Raw genomic sequence first — 7,381 nt, 5'->3', positions numbered from 1 at the left:
GGAGAACATCATATGTTGATCTGATGAGGAAATATATCCTGCTCTGTTCCATTGTCCATAGGTCATGCCAGCCGATCTTGCATGTTCCACACTCTCCCATCTCATCCATTCTCCTTGCTTGGCCTGGGAAACGGCCTTTATATACCTCATCCGCTCCTCCTGCTTTTGCACCACTTTGACTACCAGCTTCCTCCGTTGAGCTGGGGCTGCCTTGTTCCATGTAGGAGGAGGTGAACTGAGACCAAGACCCCCTCTTCAATGCTGAACTTGCCCCATGATATCACCAATTCGAAGGGCAGACTTTGTATTTTCCACGGCTTTCTTTGCCGCCCACTTTCCTCCAGTTTTCAACACAGATGACTCTACTAATGTCTTTTCCAGTTGGACCATGGTGCTCTTAAACTCCTTGGTTAGAGCAGAGACTGGTAGCTGCAGTATTCCTTTACCATAAAGTCCCACTCTGCTGAGGCAGTGTGGAACTCCCAACCATTCCCTGACGTATGAACTGATTAACCCTTTGCGGTCCATTGTCGGACCTGGTCTGAAATTGCAATTATTCCAATCTGGTCCAATGTTAGACCCTGTCCAACATCATCAAAAATTGCAAAAAACTGGTTTCTAGTCATTTTTTCTCCAGAAAAAGCCGAGAAAACCATTCAATGGCCGAGTCGGAGCGACAGGAGCCGAGACAAGCCGAAAAAAAAGGGCGTATCTCATGAATAGTCATACTTGCCCCTGGCATCAGATAGGGATGGCCATAAGTAAACAAGCTGGCTGATACTGCATCAGCGCTCAGAGAATATCACAGACATTTGCAGAGCTTTTTTCAGTTGTTATAGTAATAAAATAATGACTTGGATCGCATTATTGAGGCGTTTGGTGATAAAACGAGTGATCAGAAGATGATTGATCTGTATGTACGACTATTATTATTATTATTATTATTATTATTATTATTATTTATTATTATTATTATAATTATTATTATTATTATTGTTTATTTATTAGCATAGGTGAAAGCTATAGCAAACGAAAGGGTGGGGCGGGGCTGGAGATGCCTAGTGAGTGCTTTGTTGATATGCAGGGCCTTTTAAACCCGTTTGACTGTGGGGAAAAAAAATACTTTTAAACAGCGCGTCTAAAATTAACTGCGTGGTGAAAATAAATTGGATCTGACGTGCCTGACACGCACTTAATAAATGGACTGCAAAGGGTTAAAGCTTCCAGCTGTTGTCAAAGAAACCTCATACACATGGGTTGTACCATCAGACTGGAAAATAGCAAACGTAATACCGATCCACAAAAAGGAAGACAAAACCGAACCAGGTGACTACAGACCAATAAGCCTGACTTCTATTACTTATGGAAACTATAATAAGATCTCAAATGCAAAATTACCTATATGGTAACAATACCCTGCGAGACAGTCAGCATGGTTTTAGGAAAGGGAGATCGTGTCTAACTAACCTGCTTGACTTTTTTGAAGATGCATGTGACGGATGCGAGTGGTGTATTGAATAAATAAACAGTCCCGAAACAGTATTTCTCCCAAAATGACTGTGTTTATTAAAATAAACCTCCCCTTTACCAGCGATGGTATTTGGGAGGGACACAGCTGGCTGACACACAAAACAAAAATACAAAACCCAAACAGAAAGTGTCCACAATGAAATCCAGAGTGTCCTGTGCATGAGAGTGCTCTGTAATCCACACAGGGTGTGCTGATGTTGAAGGGAAGGTAGTGCTCTGTGCTCTTACTCTGCCTCTGAAAAACACAACAAACAACACGTAATCCGAACACAGAGCTCCAGCTGGTGGCTCAGCTTCTCAGCGCAAGAGGAGGCACTGACGTAGCTGCTTCCCCTTTGTACCCAGCAAACTCCTCCCTGCAGTCAACGCGTCGCCATGGTTTCTGAAATAGAGGGCTGCCCTGCAGCTGACTGCAATGGAATTGTCTTGAGTACTTGCAGCTACGCGCCCCTCCTAATATGGTCACCTTCCGGTTTCCACCTACCACCGAGGTGGCGGACCTAGGAGGCAGCTTACCTTCCCCCTTGCACAGCGCCCTTTCTAATCAGGAGGGAGATTTACAACATCGATCCTTTCTCTCTCTATCACAATGCAACATCGACAATGGATAATTGCAAAGCATACGACATGGTTTATTTAGATTTCCAGAAAGCTTTTGACAAAGTCCCGCATAAAAGATTAATTCTCAAACTGAACACAGTAGGGATTCAAGGAAATGCATGCACATGGATTAGGGAGTGGTTAACATGCAGAAAACAGAAAGTACTGATTAGAGGAGAAACCTCAAAATGGAGCAAGGTAACCAGTGGTGTACCACAGGGATCAGTATTGGGTCCTCTGCTATTCATAATCTACATTAATGATTTAGATTCTGGTATAGTAAGCAAACTTGTTAAATTTGCAGACGACACAAAAATAGGAGGAGTGGCAAACACTTTTGAAGCAGCAAAGGTCATTCATTATAAATGTGCATTATAAATATCATATGGGAGATAGTGAAATTGAAGTAGGGAACTATGAAAAAGACCTAGGAGTTTATGTTGACTCAGAAATGTCTCCATCTAGACAATGTGGGGAGCTATAAAAAAGGCCAACAAGATGCTTGGATATATTGTGAGAAGTGTTGAATTTAAATCAAGGGAAGTAATGTTAAAACTCTACAACGCATTAGTAAGACCTCACCTAGAATATTGTGTTCAGTTCTGGTCACCTCGTCACAAAAAGGATATTGCTGCTCTAGAAAGAGTGCAAAGAAGAGCAACCAGAATTATCCCGGGTTTAAAAGGCATGTCGTATGCAGACAGGCTGAAAGAATTGAATCTATTCAGTCTTGAATAGATTCAATTCAATTCTTCAATTCAGTCGGTGATCTGATTCAAACATTCAAAATCCTAAAAGGTATAGACAATATCAACCCAGGGAACTTCTTTGACCTGAAAAAAGAAACAAGGACCAGGGGTCACAAATGGAGATTAGATAAAGGGGCATTCAGAACAGAAAATAGGAGGCACTTTTTTACACAGAGAATTGTGAGGGTCTGGAACCAACTCCCCAGTAATGTTGTTGAAGCTTACACCCTGGGATCCTTCAAGAAGCTGCTTGATGAGATTCTGGGATCAATAAGCTACTAACAACCAAACAAGCAAGATGGGCTGAATGGCCTCCTCTCATTTGTAAACTTTCTTATGTTCTTATGTTCTAAGCACTCTCCTCCCACTACCCATTTTGATGCCCTAACGATTTCTTCCATTGCCATGGCAAAAGCCAGTGGAGAAATAGTGCATCCAGCCATTATTCCAACTTCTAGGCATTGCCATGTAGTGCTGAATACTGAAGTTGAAAAATTAAATTGCAAATCTCCAAAGTAGGCTTTCACTAAATTTGTTATTGTCATCGGTACACTGAAAAAATCAAATGCTGCCCAAAATAGTTCATGTGGCACTGAACCATATGCATTAGCCAAATCCAGGAATGTCACATGGAGCTCCTTCCTCTCCTTTTTAGCTGATTGAATTTGTTGCCAGATCACATTGAAGTGTTCTAAGCGTCCTAGGAAACCTGGAATGTCCGCTTTTTGTACTGAAATGTCAATGAAGCAGTTCTTTAAGAAAATCTTGCCTTCTACGTTTAATAGGGAATATAGGGCAAAACTGACTAATGCTTGTAGAATCTTAATGTTTTGTTATAAAGACTCAACGCCTTGCTCTTGTTACAACTTGTCTTTCCCATGCCACTTGCATCAATTTCCACAGGATTCGTAGAACTCCTGAAGCACTCTTGTACAGTCTGCATGAATCTCCATTAGGCCCTGGAGATGATGAAGCCCTTGCTTTTTTCACAGCTTGCTCTACTTGTTTCCACTTAGGTGCACAGTCCTCCATTTGTATTCTGGTGGACTGATAGGTGGGATGTCTGAAGGAATTGACATAGGCTCCTGCCTTTTTGAATCTGTATGTGTTTCCTCCAAATATTTCTCCAGCTCAAACTTAGATGATTTTAGTGTGCCATTTCTCATTGGTGAATAACTTCTTTACAAATTTGAGTGGATCTTTATAAAAGTTAGTTCTTGCTCACTCCTTTTTGTAGTGTTTCCGTAGGCGCTCAGCTCTGCGCAATGTTGAGTCCCTCCTTTTGACTTTGTTCTGCTCTTCTCCATTGCTTCCTCAGCTGCCTCCTTTCTCTAACTAAGCGTACAATCTCCTGCTGCCGTCTAGACAGAGATCCATGTTTACTGTGTCCCACAGAGATTTCTCAGAAGTGCTTTGCCATTTAACTCCAGGCTTGTGCCAGTTGAGGTTCTTTTCTCTCTTATGCTGGTTTGTCTGACCGGGTTCACAAGAATCATTAGGTTCATCACTAGCTGTGTCCATGCAAGTCCTCCTCACGTCTGTGACAGGGGTGCTGATGTCCTGCAAACTGTGGTTTGCTTCGACTGACTTCGTAAGAAGTACTGATAAAACGCTACAGGTCAAAAGTAAAGGTCATTTTTGGATATGGTTTCCTATACAGATTCTATAGTTAACATCACTATCTGCAGTGTGTAAGGAGCTGTGAATCGTCCAGTTTGACCATGAACAACAGGTTATAGGCATTACAGTTTTTGTACTGACAAATTATAATTGTGAAATGTAAAGCTGGCATCTAGAGATTGAATTGCCTTTCTTAGTCACAGTATATCCCAACATAATGAAATATATTAACCTTATAAAACCCCAGCCCCCCACAGGCAATTTCCGCCTGGTGGGCTGTGACTTTAAATAAATCACATTATCTTCCAAAGTATAAACAGCACAGGCATGGTTCAGTACCACACTGGAGGGAGCTATCCAGAATAAATACATAAAAAACAACAAACACTATTCATTTGTTTATATTCTATAGTAATTATTTCAACTTGTAGCACGTGAAAAGAGCCAGTTTTTTTCCAACATGTGTACCACACTGGGTAAAATTTGAAACTAGAGTTGCTAGCAACTATAAAGGCTTCCAAGCAGTTATCGTGAAATTTAAGCACATTGGTTAGTATATATGAATCGTTATCATCATAACTGTGCTAACTGTGTCAATTTTGGCACAAATATGAGAAGGCTTTTGAAAATTGCATGAAATTTTCATTAAATCTAAGATGGCTGCCACACCATGTGACCAAAGGCCGCCATATTGACCACGGCACAACATCCCATAGCCTTCTACATCCGTGTCAAATTTTGTGCGTTTTGGTGTAGCCGATAAGAAGTTATAGGCAGTTTTATAGCCAGTTGCGTATGTTGATGATGTCATGCATCATGTTTGACCTTTAAGAGAGGTCAGAGGTAACGGGAGATTACATTTTTTCATAGACTGCATATGACTTCCTATATGTCTTCAATAATAACTATGGCCCTGTCGGCATGCCCTCACTTCTAAATCTTTTGTAGTCATTTTTGTATTACTTTAGTATAAATACATGTTAATTTGGATTCATATGTTGTTTTTTCCTGACTTCATGTGAACGAAGACACAAATTCGCCCGTTTTCTCATTGGAAATAGGTAAATTTCAAAATATCACTGTCCTGGTCACAAAAGCAAAGTTTGTGGGGAATAATAGCCATTTTCTATACTTTTGAGGCATAAGCAATTAGGAAATATCACTTACTACCCAGGAACAAAAATTGTGTTACATAGTGTTATTTTATGTGTCGTCACATCCACAAGTTATATTATGGCACTCAATAGTTAACCATCTGGCCCAACAAACATTATATCAGTGTGGAGTAGTGGTTAGGGCTCCAGACTCTGGACCGGAGGGTTGTGGGTTCAATCCCAAGTGGGGACACAGCTGTGTACCCTTGAGCAAGGTACTTTACCTAGATTGCTCCAGTAAAAACCCAACTGCATAAATGGGTAATTGTATGTGAAAATAATGTGTAAAAAATAATGTAATTGTATGTAAAAATAATGTGATATCTTGTAACAATTGTAAGTTGCCCTGGGTAAGGGTGTCTGCTAAGAAATTAATAATAATAATAATAATAATAATAAAAATAAAAATATCGTATTGCACACTTGATAAACCCATTATAGTTTACACATAAATAGTAATTACTGCACATCAATAGTAGCCCAGTTATATTGCACACCTTAATCATGTTGTAACAGGGCGAGGTGCCCTGTACATTGATTTGTTTATTTATTTTTAGAACGGGGTCCCCCTCCGCCCTTGTATTATTTTGTATTTGTTTTGTATTATTATTATTATTATTATTATTATTATTATTATTATTATTATTATGGTTTATTTATTATATTTATGATGGCAAGGCGCCGTGTGATGTGTTGTGTATTATGATTTATTCATTGTAAATTTGACGGCGAAATGCAGTGCGGCTTTGTTTATTTTTAAAACGTGTTCTGGCAGAGGCGAAATTGGTGCTCCTCCTCTGCCAGGAATAATTAATAAACTCGTGCAGAAGGTGGCCATCTCACGAATTAATTAAATTATGAATTTTGTTGCTAATCGGGAGATGGTCACCTGAATATAAAAGCCTGCAGCTCTCGGCACTCATGGTGAGAGAGAGAGAGAGAGAGAGAGAGAGAGAGAGAGAGAGAGAGAGAGAGAGAGAGAGAGAGAGAGAGAGAGAGAGAGAGAGAGAGAGAGAGAGAGAGAGAGAGAGAGAGAGAGAGAGAGAGAGAGAGAGAGAGAGAGAGAGAGAGAGAGAGAGAGAGAGCTCCTAAATGAGCTCTCTCAAAATATACAAAATATTTATTGTCTTAGAATGAAATAAACACTGGAGAAATGTTATTTTTATTTCAGTAAAACAAATAGTACAATTAGAGACTATTTTCAAACAAAAAATATATATTTCAAAACATTAAAAAATAAATAAAGTAAAACTATAAAGACAAAAACAGGACCAGAAGAGATGAACTAACAGCAGAGAGAAGTGAGAGAAGGAAAGAAAGAAAAAAGAAAGAAAAGAAAGACAGAAAGAAAGGAAAGAAGAAAAAAAGAAAGAAAGAAAGAAAAAGAAAGAAAAAGGACAGAGTATACAATCAAAGAAAGAACAGAAAAACTGCTAGGAAAACAGCAAATTATCTGGACTTTGATTTATAAAAGGTAAGCCTCTCACCTTATTTTAAATTAAATTAAATCCATTTTCAAGTTAGCCTGCGTGAGAAGTGGCAGTTGGTGTGTGAGGTTGACGGTTGGAAATGGATACATTGAGCAGTGCAGTAATGCAGCCCCGAGCCCTGCGTTCCAATTCCCTGGGGAGGTGAAGAGCGCTCAGGCCAGGAAACAACACAAGCACAGAGTACTGAGAGAGAGCCCAGAGACTCTCATTGCTGACTGCTTCCAGGCTGGAGAAAACA

The sequence above is a fragment of the Acipenser ruthenus genome, chromosome 55, assembly GCF_902713425.1.
Source record: "Acipenser ruthenus chromosome 55, fAciRut3.2 maternal haplotype, whole genome shotgun sequence".
Lineage (NCBI taxonomy): Eukaryota > Metazoa > Chordata > Actinopteri > Acipenseriformes > Acipenseridae > Acipenser > Acipenser ruthenus.
This window is presented reverse-complemented; position numbering follows the sequence as displayed.